Genomic DNA, 18,941 nt, shown 5'->3' on the forward strand with positions numbered 1-18,941 from the left:
CTCCCCGCTGAGCAGAGAGCCCGATGCGGGGCTCGATCCCAGGACTCTGGTATCATGACCTGAGCCGAAAGCAGAGGCTTTAACCCACTGAGCCACCCAGGCGCCCCTCCTGGGGTATTTTCTGAGGGCACACCATATTTTCTATGGGGACAGAGGACAGTTTTATGAGACTGGGGGTGGGGGGAGGTGGTCAACCCTTGTTAGAATTACTGATTACTACCATGCCAGCTGTGTACCACTGTTCACACTGTAGCCCTGATGGACATGTACTTCCTTAGAAACATTTTCCAGGAGGTGCAGGGTGGTCCTCTCTAACAGAAATGTGCCATATGGGTACATGACATGGCCCCAACTCATACACCAGGATGTATGGTAAGTTGGGGGATCAGAACCTGACTTTTTGTTGGAAGTGACAGAAACAGGGCATGGTGAGTTTCAGGACAATAGCCGAGGTCCCAAGTGATCCACTGGGTGTTGGTGGTAGGTGGGGAAGTGGGGCCTGTGGTCAGTCTCATCAGAACCTGTGGAATTCAGGGACACCCTCCTGTCTGTTGAGTTGTATGGAGACAGGTAGACAGCAGTCTCTGGCCGGGCACAAGGGTCACACTAGACCACCACCAGAGGGGCAGTGTGTGGCGGGAGCCAGTGCTCATTTCCATGAAAACTGATAGGGATCTGGTGACTGTGATTCCTAGCAGCAGCATGGGGAGAGGAGGGCGGTGGTGGTGCACACTTCCTAGGGTTGTGGTCGGCACTAAACTGGAGTCCAATGAACTGAACCATGCCTGGCACAGAAGGCGCCCAGTCACTATAGCTGTGGGCACTGTGCCCATGGCACTTTCATGCCAGGGGCTCTCTGGCTGCCACCTCCTATTTTTTCATCATCTTCATGGTCATGAGCCTCTGCTCTTGCCCCATGGCCCCCCAGGGTATTGCTCTCCCTCCATCTCGCCCTCGTTCTCTGCCTTGTGCCAGCTGATGCCAGGGTAGCCTTCTCAAGAGGCAGCTCTGTCAGTCCCCTGATGGAACACTTCCATCGGTCCCCATGAGGTGAGGATGATGCCCTGCCCTGACAGGAGGCTGCAGGTTCCTCTGAAAAACACGTTCCCAATCAGGAGAACCACGTCTTCCTTTTCAGCCTGGACTGCTCTCCCCTCAGTCCTCCTCAGGGCAGCTGTCCCCACTTCCTCAGGTGACAGCTATGACCTTAAAAACTAGTATTGTTTTGTGTTTCTCCATGCCTTAGTTCATCCATGGCATGTCTTTCAAACCTCTCATTGGGTTTTCACTAGTCCTGCAGGGCTCTCTGCTCAGAGGGGATGACCTTCCCTGCCACCACCCTCTGCATGTCCCTGAGCCCTGGAGCCAGGTGCCCCACTGAGTGCTGAGGGACCTGAGCCAGCCCATCCTGAGCCCAGGCTGTGTCAGCAGTGTAGACTGATGTGTGCCAGGAGCGGTGGGCTGGTGGTATGGGCCAGGGGCATGCAGTTTCTCTCTCTCTCTCTTTTTAAAAAGATTTTATTTATTTATTTGACAGAGATCACAGGTAGGCAGAGAGGCAGGCAGAGAGAGAGGAGGAAGCAGGCCTCCTGCTGAGCAGAGAGCCCGATGCAGGGCTGGATCCCAGGACCATGGGATCATGACCTGAGTGGAAGGCAGAGGCTTTAACCCACTGAGCCACCCAGGCGCCCCGCAGTTTCTCCTTCTTATTCCTTCCTCCCTCTTCCTCCTAGAGGTAGCTCAGAGCAGCCTCCACACTCCACATCACGAGATCCCTTGACCTGTGCCTTCAGCATTCAGCTGGTGAGCTTGGTGGCTTCCCGTTGCTTTTGTGTCCCATACCCGCACCCATGGCAGTTCCTGGATCAGGGGAGGGATCTTACCCTTGTCTGTACTTGACCCTCTTCCTATCCCACACTGAGCCCACACACCTTTGTGTCTTCCATGGATGTGCTTGGAAGCAAGCTCGTCCACAGGAAATCTAGTAGCCAAATGGATCCAAGCCATGACCACTGAATTAGTGATCCAGGACAGAGAACAAACCAGCTCTGAAACCTATACCACACTCTGTGACCATCTTGTACTAAAACAGACAACAGTAATTGCTTTCTAGATTATTACAAGGCATCTTTCTCTACTTACACTCTCTGGAATGCATAGGTGCTGATCCTGGATGAAAAGGGACTATGGCTCCCCTGGGCTAGGATTAACAGGTAAAATATAAGAATTTAGTGAAATTTGAATTCGAGGCATAGAATGAATAAATATTGATGAGGAAGTACTCCCAAGTAGGGCATATGAACATTGTGTATCAAAGCTTTTTCAGATAGGTTACTGAAAGAATACTCCTTTTTATTGTTTATTTTAATTCCAGTCGAGTTAGCATACAGTGTTATATTAGTTTCAGGTGTGCAATAGCGTGAGTCAGTAATTCTGTATTTTACTCACTGCTCACCAAGAAAAGTGGACTCTGAGTCCCCTTCATCTGTTTCTCTCATCCCTCCACCCACCTCTACTGTGGTAACCATCAGTTTGTTCTCTATTGTTAAGAATCTTTTTTTTGGTTTGTCTTTTTTCTCCTTATTTATGTGTATTTGTTTCTTAAATTCTACATAAAAGTGACATCTTATGGTATTGTCTTTCTCTGACTGACTGATTTCACTTAGGATAATCCTCGCTAGATCCATCCGTGTGGCTGCAAATGGCAAGATTTCATTCTTTTTATGGCTAAGTAATATCTCTGTGTGTGTGTGTGTGTGTGTGTGTGTTTACACATCTCTCATCTCATTTAGCACTTTATCAGTGGTCACTTGAGTGCTTCCATATTGTGATCATGTAAAAAATGCTGCAAGAAACAGGGGTGCATATGTCCTTTTGAGTTACTGTTTTTGTATGCTTTGGGTACATACCCAGCAGTGTGGTTGCTGGATCCTAGGGTAGCTCTACTTGTAACATCTGGAGGACCCTCCATACTGATTTCCAGAATGGCTGCAGCAAGTTGCTTTTCCACCGATAGTGCATGAGGGTCGCCTTTTCCCATATCCTCCCAGCACCTGCTGTTCCTTGTGCTGTCGATGGGAGCCATTCTGACAGTATGTGCTAATGTCTCATTATACTTTTGATTTGCATTTTCCTGAGCTTGGGTGACGGCGAACATCTTTTCATGGGACTGTTGGCCATCTGTATTTCTTCTTTGGAGAAATGTCTATTTATGCCTTGGACTACTTTTTAACTGGAGTGTTTGGTTTTTGGTGTTGAATTGTATCCACTCCACATATTTTGGACACTATCCCTTTACTGCATAGGATATTTGCAAATATCTTCTCCCTTTTAGTAGGTTGTCTTATTATTATTACTTCTTCCTAGTTCTTCTGCTGTGCAGAAACTTTTTATTTTGATATAGTCCCAGTTGTTTATTTTTGCTTTTATTTATTTATTATTTTTTTTAAGATTTTTATTTATTTATTTGACAGACAGAGATCACAAGTAGGCAGAGAAGCAGGCAGAGAGAGAGGAGGAAGCAGGCTCCCTGCTGAGCAGAGAGCCCAATGCAGGGCTCGATCCCAGGACCCTGGGATCATGACCTGAGCCGAAAGCAGAGGCTTTAACCCACTGAGCCACCCAGGCGCCCCTATTTTTGCTTTTATATCCTTTCCCTCAGGAGACAGTCTAGAAAAATGTTGCTTTGGTCCATGTCAAGAAGTTACTGTCTGTGCCCTCTTATAGGATTTTTTTATGGTTTCAGGTCTTCCACTGAGGTCTTGAAACTATTTTGAGTTTATGTGTCTGTATGGTGTAAAGAAGCAGAGTAATTGCATTCTTCTGTGAGTAGATGTCCAGTTTTTTCAACACTGTTTGTTGTAGAGACCATCCTTTTCCTTTTTGATATTCTTGCCTGCTTTGGGAAACACTAATTGGCCACACAATCATGGGTTTATATCTGAGCTTCTGTCCTGTTCCTTAGGTCGCTGTGTGTTTTTTTGTGCCAGTGCCATACTGTTAGGATGACTGTAGCTTTGTAGTATAATTTGAAATCTGGAATTGTGGCTCCTCCAGCCTTGTTTTTCTTTCTTAACATTACGTTGGCTGTTCAGTATCTTTGGTGGTTCCATACAGATTTTTAGGAGTGTTTGCTTGAGTTCTTTTTGTTTAACTGAATGTCAATGAGACAACCTATAGTACATCATTAGTTTCAGATGTAGTGTTCAGTAATAGATCAGGTGTGTATAACCCTCAGTGCTCATTGCATCACATGTGCTTCTTAATGCCCATCACCCAGTTACCCCATCCCCCATCCAACTCCCCTCCAGCAACCCTCAGTTTGTTTCTGTAATGAAGAGTCTCTCGTGTTTTTTCTCCCTCTCTGATGACTTCCCATTCAGTTTTCCCTCCCTTACCCTCTGATCCTCTGTAGTGTTTCTCCTATTTCACATATGAGTGAACCCATGTGCCAACTGTCTTTCTCTGACAGACTTATTTTGCTCAGCATCCAGTTCCAGCCAGGTGGATGTGATGGTAAGTCTTCATCTCTCTGATGGCTAATATTCCATTGTAGATATGAACCCCATCTTCTTTATCCATTCACCTGTCCATGGACATCTGGGCTCTTTCCATAGTTTGGCTAGAGCGAACAATGCTGCAATGAACATTGGGGGGCAGGTGCCACTATTTTCACTCAACCTGTATCTTTGGGGTAAATACCTAGTAGTGCGATTGCTGGGTCATAGGGTAGCTCTATTTATAGGTTCTTGAAGAAACTGGATAACATTTGGCAGAGTGGCTGTATAAGCTGGCATTCCCACCAGCAGTGTAAGACTTTCTCCCTTTCCCCACATCCTCGCCAACATTTGTTGTTCCCTGCCTTGATGATTTTAGCTATGCCAGCTGTTGTAAGGTGGTATCTCATTGTGGTTTTGATTTGTATTTCCCTGATGGCTATTGATGTGAAGCACTTTTTCGTGTGTCTCTTGGTCTCTTGTATGTTCTTTTGGGAGAAAAGTGTGTTCATGTTTTCACTAGCTGGACATCGTCCCCCAACAGCCACACCCAGCTGAGCCCATCATCTGCTCTGTTCAAGCGCAGCAAATGGACAGACCAGGTGCAGATGGGTCTCCCTCCTGTCAGGCATGGCTTGCTTCCAAGAGGTGGAGAAGTGGGCCAGCTCGCGTGCACATGATGTGTTTCTTTTGTTCCTTGCTATCAGCCTCCCCTTTCTGTAACCCTGGTCCTAAACCTTTAGCTTCTGTGAGAACTTGGGTTTGCAGATTTCTGTTGACATTTCAAAGTGCAGATCTGCTTTGGCTTTGTTCCCTGTACTTGGGTTGGAGATGAAGGTGGGAAAAGTCATCCTACTCTGAAAGCAGCCAAAAGAAAGATCAAGTGTGCTCTGCCCCTGGCACCTCAGGTTTGAAAAGCCATGGCCAACTACATACTTTATGTCCTACGTGATCAGCTTTAGGGACACACGGATGCGTGTGACATGAAATCATACAGAAAGAAATTTTGTTACTGAACTTTTGCCTTGCAAAAGACATTTTAGGTACACCGTCCCTTGCCTGCCCTATCATTTCCGGTCTGGCTAATGCCCGGTCACATGGACAAGTGTAGCCACACAAGGGCATAACTGTGACTTCCTCCTAGAAAATTCCTGGGCCCCCTGTGTCCAGGTCTGGCCAACCCTTCACACCCCCAGTTCTCCTTAGTATCCCCTGTTGTGGTGTTTGTCACAGAAGGCTGTCATTTGCTGTCTCTTGGTTTGTCCTTTCTGCTTGGAGTAGATCTCTCTCAGATGCCCGGCTGGATGACAGGTGGATGAATGGTTTCAGGATCTTTGGTCCTGGAAAAGCAGGCATCCTTCAAAACCTTGATGGGCAGGGGGAGTCTCTGGCCGTCTGTATGCCCCCAGCCTCGGTGGAACCTACTGTCCAGGACAAGGTACTTGGGAGTCCTTCCAGAGGAAGTTTGTTCAATGAAGGTGGCTTCCTTCTGAGATCACAATGCAACCACATTGCGTGGCCATTCCTGTGGGACAGAAGGCATGCTACTGTATTGTATTCTTCTTGCACACTGTGCCTATCAAAGAGGAAACACACGCTCACCCTCACAAGTTCAGACTTACACCTCCATTTCTGAGCATCACTACCCTGTAAACAACAGTGAATTCCCATTGGGCTGCAGACCTGTATACGTGCCATTCCAGGTGTCAGTAGAGGAGGATGGAGATGGTGTTCTGGCTAAAAGGATGGAAGCCCTTGCCTCTGGGGGTGAAGAAATTAGATTTTACCCAGAAGGTGCTAAGTTCTACTCAAAGAAGTGACATGATCCTGGGATCTTTGAGACCAGGGATTGGCAGAGACGTTTCTGGGAAGTCTTCTGTAAAGATTTTCTGTTAGGTGCTGCAGTCCATGTGGTGTCTCCAGCAATGACTCCACTCTTGCATTGTGGCTTGAAAGCAGCCACAGACCATCCATAACTCATGTTCCAGACACACTTGATTGCGAGAATATGGGGCAAGGTCCCATTTGGCCAATGGGTGTTAGTTTCCCACACCCCAGATCTGGAACACAATGGATGATGGAGCAGAGGGCTCTTCTTTTCCAGTGGCAAAGTGGGAAGACACTGGGATCTATCCTGGCTGACCCTGGCCCCTGCACTTGAAAGAAAAAAAAGAGGATAGTGAAATGGGCCAACAATGAAGGCCACAGGAATTCCTCCCCATTTCTTTGTAGGCATTGAGCTTCCCACAACACGTTTGTCTGTGGTTGAATCCCATGTAGGTATTGTTTGGCTGAATAAGTCCACACTGCCTGACGGGTATATCAAACAGATGCTTATATTGTTCAGGCCAAGACCATGAGCATGTTTAGGGTTCCCCTGAGTTAAAAAAGGATCTCGCATGTGTGGGCTTCAGGACTTGTCTGATTCAGCCCTCAGCAATGTTATGGAGCACTGGCTTCCTGGGTCCTTTGTGGCACTGGCACAGGCCTGGCCTAGACCACTTCTGCAGTCACGATGGAAAAGCCTGGGTGGTCCACTCCATGCTTGGCTCTTCAGGCTGAGACCTGAGGTTCCTCCCACCTCATTGGTTGGGACGAGGTCATATGCCCATGGATGAGCCGATCCCTGGAGCCAGGGAGTAGAGACGTGGAGATTGGTCCAGGTTGTTAGGACCTCTGTTATAATAACTTTTAATGGCTGTGGTGGCAAGATCTTCTGGGATGGTCTGTTAATAAAATGAATATTAATTGTTGATAGTAAATGGGTCTAAGGTGCTGCCTTAGCACCTAGCACCTCAGTACTACTGTACTACTCTGCAGAGACAATGGCCGAGAATGAAAAAGGTGGATGGAAACAAGTCTGGAGTGCACAAGGGAAGGGGGGTGGTGGTGGTGGTGGTGGTGGTGGTGCCTGTGCGTGTGCATAGGGGGTTGGGGGTTGGGGATAATAGCTCTGGCCAAGCTGTAGCTCCAGCTTATCTAGGTTCAAAAAGGTGAGTGGAATCCTCGTGTTTCAGCATCCATCATTTTGTAGATGAAGAATATGCCTTTTGCATGGAGTACAGCAAGACTTGTTCCAAGTATTCTCTAGTTGGTATGGAAGTCGGGGAGACCTCACCCTCCATCTGCTAGGATAGGCGTAAGAGGCTGAGTGCTCTCAAGAAGGTGTGTGGCTTTCGCAGGGTTCAGTGTGAGCCTGCACACAGGACTGATGAGGACAGTTCATGGTTTTGTTCTGAGGATGGAGTATTGAAGAATGCGGTGCCCTGTGTAATCCCGGGCAGGGGACAGACCTGGAATCCACTGTAGAGTTACTTCTAGGAGTGGTGGTGATCTGCAGCGTCCGCTTCATGAGATGTCTGTCCTTTATCAAGTTCTGGGTGTGGTTTCTGTGACTGTGTCCTAATGGCTGGGATTTCCGAGGGGTGGGATTTTTTTGGCTTCCCCTTAAGAGTTGGTCCCCTGGGAGTGGGCAAGTCCCTTTCTGCTGCTGAGAAGTGTGTCTCTAGCGGTTGGAGTGTGTATTACAAGCCTAGAGGTCAATGGTGAGGTGGTTACAGTGGTCAGCAGGCTATTGTTATTGATGATTTTTATGGGTGAATTCCATAGGATGAGATGTTAGATCTTATGGTTAGGGATCCTCATTAAGTGTTCATCAAGGGTGCTTTTTCTGAGTTTCATATTTGATATCTTTTTATTGCTTCTGATAGCCCTCCTTGTACTTGGTATTCCAATGAGCAGTGCATTACAATATTGCCTGCATTTTACCCTCGTGTTGATGAGGATTCCAGAAAGGAAAATGTCGGTGCTTCCACAAATTGTACACTGGAACAGCCAAATAATAAAATTATATTTTTGACACAAAGCAGGATGTATCCTGCTGTGATTCTTAGTTTAAAGCAGGGGAGGGGGCCCTCTTTCAGTACTGGTAATGAGTACCATAGGCCTTCCTAGGGAACATTATCAGATTCTATTGGAGACTGGGTTTTGTTATTGTGGAAGAATCAGGAATTGACCAGTTACTTGTCTCCTGTTTCATTTTCCATGACCATTTCCCCGATATTTTGTTTCACAGCTCTACTATTGTAAAGTCATCCCAACTTTGGCGCCAGCTCAGCCTTCTCTGCCCAGGGTACGTTTGGGCCAAGACAAAAGCTGCTTCTGGGTGACTGAGAGACTCTAGTGCAAGAATGCTGTCAGTAGGGAGTTACTGGGATCCTAAATTACAAACCAGCTCTTGACACCCAGATGAATTGCATTTCAGATTTAGGAAGTTCAGATAGAAATTTTGTGTCCATGATGACAAGTGAAGAAAATGTGTCATCCCTAAACCTAACCTTAACCCCTAACTTTAACACTGAAACCTAATCTGACCTTAAAGCCCCAACTGGAACCCTGAATCCCAAACCTGAAGTTGAACCTGAAGCCTGGACTCGGAACCTGAGCCCTGGATCCAAGCCTTGAACTATGAACCCAAACCCTAAACCAGAACTCTGAGCCTTGAACCCTGACCCAAAATCCCAGCATGAACCCAGTCCCCAAATTTGACCTTGAACTTTATCCCAGAAGCCCTGAGTTTTAAACCCTAAATCATAAACCTAAAGCCCTAAACTCTGTTTCCTTGCCCTTCACTCTAAATCCTCACCCTGACCCTAAGCCTAAACCCTGATCTAGAACTCTGACTGAAACCTGAGCCTGAACCCAAATTCAAACCCTTCAGCACGCTTTGTTTATGCATTCACCATTGTTGGATATTTGCAGTTTCTATCTTTTGATTCTTGTGAACACTGTTTCTTTTGGGGGCTAGGGTTAGGGTCTTGGATTGGGGTCAGGGCCAGGCTTGAGGGCTAGCTGAGGTCCAAGTGTGGGTCTACATCAGGGTCATGTTCAGTGCCAGGTCATATTCAGTGCCACATGGACACTGAGTGGTAGGCTCTCCCTTCCAGTCTCCCCTTCTACTGGCATCCCTAGTCTACTTTACTGAGGCTTCCCTTCACAGTTCTAACCAGATTGTGGTGGAGTGTTGTAGAGAATTGGAATTCCAAATCCAACTTCCAAATCCCACTGCTTGTACTGCAGTGAAGACATGGGGCCCCCCAATTTAATCCTCCCACAAGTCTCTTGCTAACATGTGGCCTCCTGCAAGGGCGAGTGGCTTCTCCATGGTGGGCGAACTGGATCTGGCAGGACTTGGCCTCCACCTCAATGTCTTATATCCTCTCTGCTTCTGTGATGTGGTGCTAACGTGGATGTTTGGAAGAGTCATTTCCTCTGTGGTGATTTCATTGTGCAGTCAACTTGTTATAGCAGCACAAATGTGCTTTATCTCCACACTCAGGTTCTCGAGCTGTCATTTCTTTCTTTTTTTTTTTTTTTAAGATTTTATTTATTTATTTGACAGACAGAGATCACAAGTAGGCAGAGAGGCAGGCAGAGAGAGAGAGAGAGAGAGAGAAGCAGGCTCTCTCTTGAGCAGAGAGCCCAATGTGGGGCTCGATCCCAAGGCCCAAGGATCATGACCTGAGCCAAAGGCAGAGGCTTTAATCCACTGAGCCACCCAGGCACCCCCCTAGCTATCATTTCTTAGCCACATTTGCCACCTCAGATGGGATGCTTCAGTGTGTTTTACCCCAAATGGGGACAGTGTCCTGCAGACCACCACATAACCTGAAATGAGGAGATCAATACAGGTTCCACCTTATAAAATAGACCACAGACTCACTTCAGCTGTGTCCACCTGCCCAACTTGTCTTTTAGCATTCTCCAGGTTTCTTCTTCTGCTTAGGGTGAGGGTTAGGCATTAGAGGAGATAAGGTTACTGTTTAGGATTTAGGATTTGGGTTCGTTTAGGGATAAGGGGAGGGCCAGGCTCAGAGTTCGTTTGCAGGGGATCAATAAAAGTGGGGGATTGCTGGGGTGGGCCCAGCTTTACCTTCAGATTTCTTTCCCGTGTTCCAAATGGCAGTGTTCTTCTGTGTTGCAGGCTTAGTCCTTAGGCATTGCTCAGCTGTCCGCACTCCCTGGGACATCAGAGGCAGACCTTTGGGGATGGACCTCTCAGAACACAACCTAGTGTAAGTGTTAGGGGCTAGGGCATGGCAGAACCAAAGTGAAGGTGCATCGGCGAGCTTCCCAAGGCAGCAGAGATGAGAGCGTGTGTCAGGATGACTGTCAGGATCTGGATTTGTGTCCAGTGGTCCAGTAAATGTGGGCCTGGCCTCAGGTGGACATGCAGATTTCTCCTACTCTGAATCCTTATCAGATTTCCAATTGGCATGGGTTCCTTCTGGGTGGCAGGCGGAGTCCCTCTGGTACTGTTCAGGTGTCCCCAACATGCATGCCAGGACTCTGGGGACAGAAGCCTGAAGTCCCAGCCTCGGTTTAAGCTTAGGGCCTAGGGGCATGTGAGGCATGCCCAGGGTGTTTCAATCTCTACTGGGGGATGAGTTAATAGAGAACTTCAGGGTTCAGCTTTGTGTCCAGGGACCCAGTGAATGTGGGGATGGTCTCAGATGGGCATGCAGATTTGTCCAGCACTGAATCTTTTCTAGAGCTCCAAAGGGCAAAATTTCCTTCAAGGAGGCCGGCTGAGTCCTCTGCTATTGCCCAAGTGTCCCGAACTCCTGCCCTAAGGAGTGCGGCCACTAGGGATGGAGCCCTCAGAACCCAGCCAAGGGTTAGGGTTAGGACCTAGAGGCATGGAAGGACTGATCTAAAGGTGCTTTTTGGGAGTGTTCCCAGGGCTGAGTTGAGAGCATGGGTCAGGGTGAATGCTGTCTCTGGGTTTGTATTCTGAGGTCCACTAAATATGGGCATGGCCTGAGGTGGGCATGCACATTTCTCCTGCTCTGAAACCTTTCTGAAGATCTAAATGGCATAGTGTCCTTCTGGCTGACAGGCTGTGTCATCTGGTATTGCTCCTGTGTCCCCAGTCCCTGGGGATTTGAAGCAAGGCCCTTGGGGAATCCATCTCAGAATCCATCCAAGGGTTAGCATTAGGGACTAAGGGCACGGCAGGACTGATCTGAAGACCCCAAGGAGAGCTGTCAGGAGTTTGGGGGCTGAGTTGAGGGCGTGGATGAGGCTGAGTGTCTGGCTCTGGCTTTGTGCTCCCAGCTCAGTGGGGAGTCTGCTTCTCCCTCTCCTTCTGCATCTCTCTCTGCTTATGCTCTCTAATGAAGAAATAAAATCTTTAAAAAAATAAAATGCATAGGGCGCCTGGGTGGCTCAGTGGGTTAAAGCCTCTGCCTTCGGCTCAGGTCATGATCCCAGAGTCCTGGGATCGAGGCCCGCATCGGGCTCTCTGCTTGGCGGGGAGCCTGCATCCTCCTCTCTCTCTGCCTGCCTCTCTGCCTACTTGTGATCTCTCTCTCTGTCAAATAAATAAATAAAATCTTTAAAAAAAAATAAAATAAAATGCAAAGCCTCCTTCTCTTTTCTACATGTGGTTGATCCTGATTTATCAGTTCAAATATAATTCACAGGTTAACTTCTCAGTTTTATTTACTCATGTAGGTATCCACAGTACACTGTGCAGATTTTTATCATTTCAATTTCCATAAAATGATTATCAGTGTGTGATTATGTGTTACTCTTTATCACTAGGCCTATAAGAATGAATGATAAACATATATTTATTAAATGATAAATATATATACTGAGATACAGATGACTTTATGACAGAAAATAGTGTTCATACTACACAGAGTATATTTTTGAAAGGAAAAATCCAAAGAGGAGTTTGATAACATTCTTTTAGACTTTTATTCATAGTACTTGTTTTTGCATTGCATAACAATAAGCTTTTCAAAAAGAGTTTCAAAGGAGTGATCCGAAGGGGCACGTGCACCCGAATGTTTATAGCAGCAATGTCTACAATAGCCAAACTATGGAAAGAACCTAGATGTCCATCAACAGACGAATGGATAAAGAAGATGTGGTATATATACACAATGGAATACTATGCAGCCATCAAAAGAAATGAAATCTTGCCATTTGCGACGACGTGGATGGAACTAGAGGGTATCATGCTTAGCGAAATAAGTCAATCGGATAAAGACAACTATCATATGATCTCCCTGATATGAGGGAGAGGAGATGCAACATGGGGGGTTAAGGGGGTAGGAGAAGAGTAAATGAAACAAGATGGGATTGGGAGGGAGACAAACCATAAGTGACTCTTAATCTCACAAAACAAACTGAGGGTTAATGGGGGGAGGGGGGTTGGGGAGGTGGGATTATGGACACTGGGGAGGGTTTGTGCTATGGTGAGTGCTGTGAAGTGTGTAAACCTGGCGATTCACAGACCTGTACCCCTGGGGATAAAAAGATATTATATGTTTATAAAAAATAAAATTAAAAAAAAAAGTTTCAAAGGAACAGAAAGGTTGCAAAAATAATTATTTCTATGTACTCCACACACCTACTTTCCCCTGCTAAGTACACTTGTTACAGCTAATGAACACGATCTGCGTGAACACTGTCATCAGTAACTGAATCCATTTCTTGCGTTGATTTCCTTGGTTTTGACCTACTGTGCTAGTCTGTAGGATTCCTGGTCAGATATTTCACAGTTTCCCTCAACTGGGAATTTTCTGAGATTTTTTTTTTTTTGAAGCAGACTCCCCGCTGAGCAAAGAGCCCGATGCGGGGCTCGATCCCAGGACCTGAGATCATGACCCGAGCTGAAGGCAGTGGCCCAACCCACTGAGCCACCCAGGCGCCCCTTCTGAGATTTTTTTAATGCTTAGACTGGGATGAAGGGTTTTTGGGAGGAAGAGCATAGACATAAAATGTAGTTCTTATCATATCATATGGAAGAATGTACGTTATCAACACAATAGGTCATTATGGGTGTTAAGTTTGGTCATAGTTGAAGGAGTGTTTTTCAGGTTTTGACATAGTAATATTATTTTCCCCTCTCCTTCCATACTGTCCTATTTCAAAAAAGGTCACTATGTACGCACCAGTTTTAAGGGCTTGGGAGTTCTGCTACAGTTGCGTGAGGTAGCAGAATCTACATGCATTAATTGGAATTCTCTTGCTCAGGATACTTGTCTGTTTTTACCAATTTATAATCTATTCTCTTAATTTCATACAGGCTAAGAGATACTCATTTTCTAACTTGAACTGTAATCAAATATTTTGTATTACAGAACTTTCATTTTTGACCACTGAAAGTTCTATCAGTTGGCTCTTATGCCCCCTTTGACATGTATCAGTTGGTTTTGTTTTTAAGCACTGTATTAGTTTCTGACATGAAATCGTCTTGAATATTCCCTGCGTTAGCTCTAGAGTAGTCATTTTTCTAAGGAGCCTTAGTTCCTTTCGTTATAAATGGTATTAAAAATCTAAATTAGAACACAGTGCATGCTTGTTTTTAAGGGGTACTGTTGCTTCTAGAGGCTAGTAGTTTACAGAGTCAAGAAATGTGTGTGTGTGGTAAAAAGTGTATGAAACTTAATGATCATTCTTTTTTCCAAGTTTATTAATATATAATTTGCATATAAAATTGCATTAATTAAAGTTGTACAATGTGATGATTCGATACATGTATATATTGCAAAATGATTACCACAATAGGGTTCATTAGCAGTTCTGTTATCTCACATAATTACCATTTTCTTTTTGTGGTGATAATATTTAAGCTCTATTCTTAGCAACATTCAAACATATAATAAAGTATTGTTCACTATAGACTCCACATTATACATTCAATCCAAGAAATTTACTCATAAATGGAAGTTTAGACCTATGATGAATTTGTCCTCATTTTCTCCAGCTTCCAGCCCCTGGCAGCCACAATTCCAATCTCTGTCTGACTTACTTCACTTAGCATATGTCTGCATATTCTATCCATGTTGCCACAAATGGCAGAATTTCTATTGCTGAATAATATTGCTTTATATAGATAGATACACAGGTAAGATCAATAGATATAGTATGTGTATGTATATATATATTTTCTTTATTCATCAATGGATATCCATTAGTGGACACTTAGGTCTTTTCCATGTCTTGACTCTTGTGAATAATGTTTTCATGAATGTGGGATATAGATACTCTTTTTAAGATACCGATTTCATTTCCTTATCATATATATCCATAAGTGGGATTGCTAGATTATATAGTGGTTCTATTTTTAATGTTTTTGATGAACCTCCATACTAGTTTCCATAGTGGTTGAAAGTTCCCTTTTCTCCACATGCTTATCAGCACTTAACTAATGTCTTCTTGGTAAGAGCCATTCTAACAGGAGTGATGTGATTTTTGTTTTTACTAACATATAATGTATTATTTGTTTTTGGGGTACAAGTTTGTGATTCATTGGTTTTATACAATTCACAGAGCTCAATGTCCAGCACCGTATTCCTCTTGGCGCCCTCCCCTCCAGCAACCCTCAGTTTCTTTCCTGAGATTAAGAGTCTTTTATGGTTTCTCTCCCTTTCTGGTTTCATTTTGTTTCATTTTTCCCTCCCTTCCCCTATTATCCTGTCTTGGTTCTCAAATTCCTCATATCAGTGAGAACATAGGATAATTGTTTTTCTCTGTATAAAACTCTCTAGTTCCATCCATGTCATTACAAGTGGCAAGATTTCGGGGGGGGGGTGTTTGATGGCTGCATAATACTCCATTATATATATACACATCATCTTCTTTATCCATTTATCTGTTGATGGACATCTAGGCTCTTTCCATAGTTTGGCTATTGTGGACATTGCTGCTACAGACATTCGGGTGCACATGCCCCTTTGGAGCACCACATCTGTATCTTTGGGGTAAATGCCCAATAGTGCAATACCTGGGTCATAGGGTAGCTCTATTTTCAGCTTTTTGAGGAACCTCCATACTGTTTTCCAGAGTGGCTGCACCAGCTTGCATTCCTACCAGCAGTGTAGGAGGGTTTCCCTTTCTCTGCATCCTCACCAGCATCTGCCGTTTCCTGACTGGTTAATTTTCGCCATTCTGACTGGTGTGAGGTGGTATCTCATTGTGGTTTTGATTTGTATTTCCCTGTTTCTGAGTGATGCTGAGCACTTTTTCATGTGTCTGTTGGCCATTTGGATGTCTTCTTTGCCAATATGTCTGTTCATGTCTTCTGCCCATTTCTTGATTGGATTATTTGTTCTCTGGGTGTTGAATTTGAGCAGTTCTGTGTAGATCTTGGATACTAGACCCTCATCTGATAGGTCATTTGAAAATATCTTCTCCCATTCTGTCAACAGTCTTTTGGTTTTGTTGACTGTTTCCTTCACTGTGCAAAAGCTTTTGATCTTGATGAAGTCCCACCAGTTCATTTTTCCCCCCCACCAGTTTATTTTTGCCCTTGCTTCCCTTGCCTTTGGCGATGTATCTAAGAAGAAGTCGCTGTGGCTGAAGTTGAAGACGTTGCTGCCTGTGTTCCCCTTAAGGATTTTGATGAATTCCTGTCTCATATTGAGGTCCTTCATCCATTTTGAGTCTATTTTTGTGTATGGTGTAAGGAAATTGTCCAGTTTCATTCTTCTGCATGTGGCTGTCCAATTTTCTGAACACCATTTGTTGAAGAGACTGTCTTTTTTCTATTGGACATTCTTAATACTTTGTCAAAGATTAGCTGACCACAGAGTTGAGGGTCTATTTCTGAGCTCTCTATTCTGTTCCACTGATCTGTGTGTCTGTTTTTGTGCCAGTACCATACTGTCTTGATAATTACAGCTTTGTAATAGAGCCTGAAGTCTGGAATTGTGGTGCCACCAGCTTTGCTTTTCTTTTTCAACATTCTTCTGGCTATTTGGGGTCTTTTCTGGTTCCATACAAATTTTAGGATTATTGGTTCCATTTCCTTGAGAAAAGTTGATGGTCTTTTGATAGGAATTGCATTAAATATGTAGACTGCTCTAGATAGTATAGACATTTTCACAGTATTTGTTCTTCCAACCCCTGAGCATGGAATGTTTTTTCCATTTCTTTGTGTCTTCTTCAGTTTCTTTCAAGAGTATTTGTGTCTTTCATCAAAGTTTTTTCCTCAGTATACAGCGCTTTCATCCCCGTAGTGAAATACAATACTATGTAATTTTTTTTCTCTTCTAGATGGCATTGTGAATGAGACTGTTTTCTTTTTCAAATATTTTGTTGTAAGTGTATAGAAATGCAACTGATTTCTGTTTTGTATTCTTTGACTTCATTGAAAATACATTTATTAGTTCTAACAATTTTCAGTGGTGTGTTTAGAATTTCCCACATATAAGATCATGTTACCTGCAACTAAACAATTTTACTTCTCCCTTTTGAATTTCTTTTTCTTGTCTGAATGTTCTTGCTAGGACTTTCAGGACTACGTTGGAATAGGAGTAATGAGAATGGGTCTCCGTGTCTCATTCATGATTTTAGAAGACTGGATTTCCTATTTTTAAGTGAGTATATGTTACCTGTGGACTTGTCTGTTACAGTGTTTATTATGATATGTTCCTTCTATACCCAATTTGTCTAGCATTTTTTTTTAAAGATTTTATTTATTTGACAGAGAGAGAGAACACAAGTAGGCAGAGAGGGAGTAAGAGAGAGAGAGAGAGGAGGAAGCAGGCTCCCTTCCAAGCAGAGAGCCCGATGCGGGACTTGATCCCAGGGCCCTGGGAACATGACCTGAGCAGAAGGCAGAGGCTTTAACCCACTAAGCCACCCAGGTGCCCCTTGTCTAGCATTTTTATTATGAATGGATGTTGAATTTTTGTCAAATGGTTTATCACATTTATTGGTTTGCATATGCTGAATCATTTTTGTATCCCAGGGATAAGTCCCACTCTATTGTGGAGTATAATCCTTTTAATATGCTGTTAAATTTTATTTGATAGCATTTGCTAACATTTTTGCATTTATAGTTAGCAGGGATATTGGTCTATAGTTCCTTTTAGCTTATTTGGCTTTGGTATCAGGGTAATGCTGGCCCCCAAAATTTGAGGAGTAGGGAACATTCCCAAACTCATTTTATGGTTGTGGCACATCTGAAACTGTTAGAAGAATTCACCAAAGAAACCATCTGGTCCTTGGCTTTCATTTGTTGAGAGGTTTTTTTTGGTTTGTTTTTGTTTTAAGATTTTATTTATTTATTTATTTGACACAGAGAGATCACAAGTAGGCAGAGAGGCAGGCAGAGAGAGAGGAGGAAGTAGGCTCCCCACTGAGCAGAGAGTGAGCAGAGAGCCTGATGTGGGGCTTGATCCCCGGACCCTGGGATCATGACCTGAGCTGAAGGCAGAGGCCTTAACCCACTGAGCCACCCAGGCGCCCCTGTTGAGAGGTTTTTAATTACTGCTTTAGTCTTCTCATCCTTACAGGTCTGTTTGGATTTTTTTTCCTTAATGATTGACTCTTAATATGTTCTAATTTGTTAGCCTATAATTGCTTATGGAAATCTCTTACGATCTTTTCTATCAACTGTAATATCACCACTTTTATTTCTCAATTTGATTTTTCCTTCTTTTTTTTAGTCTACCAAAATGTGTGTCAATTTCATCTTTCATAAAACCAGCTCTGTGTTGTTGTTCTGGTTCTTATTTACTTCTGCTCTGATCTTATTTTCCTTTTACTAACTTTGGGCTTACTTTGTTCTTTTTCTAGCTCCTTGAAATGTACAGTTGGGTTGTCTATTTGCGATCTTTATAAACTTCCCCCATAGAATTGCTTTTTCTACCTCCCATAAGTTATGGTTTGTTATGTTTCTACTTTTTGTCTCAAGATAGTTTTTAACTAGTCTTTTCATTTTTTTCCTTTGACACACTGGTTCTTCATGAGCGTGTTTCATTTCTACACACTTGTAAATTTTTCAGCTTTCCTCCAGCTATTGATTTCTAGTGTCTTGTCACTGTGGTCAGAAAACATAGTTTGTATCCATTGACTTGAATAATATTCCCTTTTCACTTGAGAATCTGTATTCTGCTGCTGTTGGTAGAAATGTCCTCTATATATCTGTTAGCGTCATTTATTCTAAACCAAAGTGCTGACAAATTTCCTTATGAATTTTTTAGGATAATCTGTGTACTATTGAAGTATCATGTTTTTATTGTTGTCTATTTCTCTTTTAATATCTATTAGTATTTTCCTAATATATTTAGGTACTCTGATGTTGTGTTCATGTATATTTAGAATTGGTAGATATTCTTTTTTTTTTTTTTTTTTAAAGATTTTATTTATTTATTTGACAGAGAGAAATCACAAGTAGGCAGAGAGGCAGGCAGAGAGAGAGGAGGAAGCAGGCTCCCTGCTGAGCAGAAAGCCCGATGTGGGGCTTGAACCCAGGACCTGGGATCATGACCTGAGCCGAAGGCAGCGGCTTAACCCACTGAGCCACCCAGGCGCCCCTAGAATTGGTAGATATTCTTGATGAATGACCCATTTATCTGTAATATGGTCTTCCTTATCTCATTAGCTTTTTTTCTTGTTACTGGTTTTGACTTAAAGTCTTTT

Source organism: Enhydra lutris, unplaced genomic scaffold (genome assembly GCF_002288905.1).
Source record: "Enhydra lutris kenyoni isolate GAN:26980312 unplaced genomic scaffold, ASM228890v2 scaffoldscaffold7, whole genome shotgun sequence".
NCBI lineage: Eukaryota > Metazoa > Chordata > Mammalia > Carnivora > Mustelidae > Enhydra > Enhydra lutris.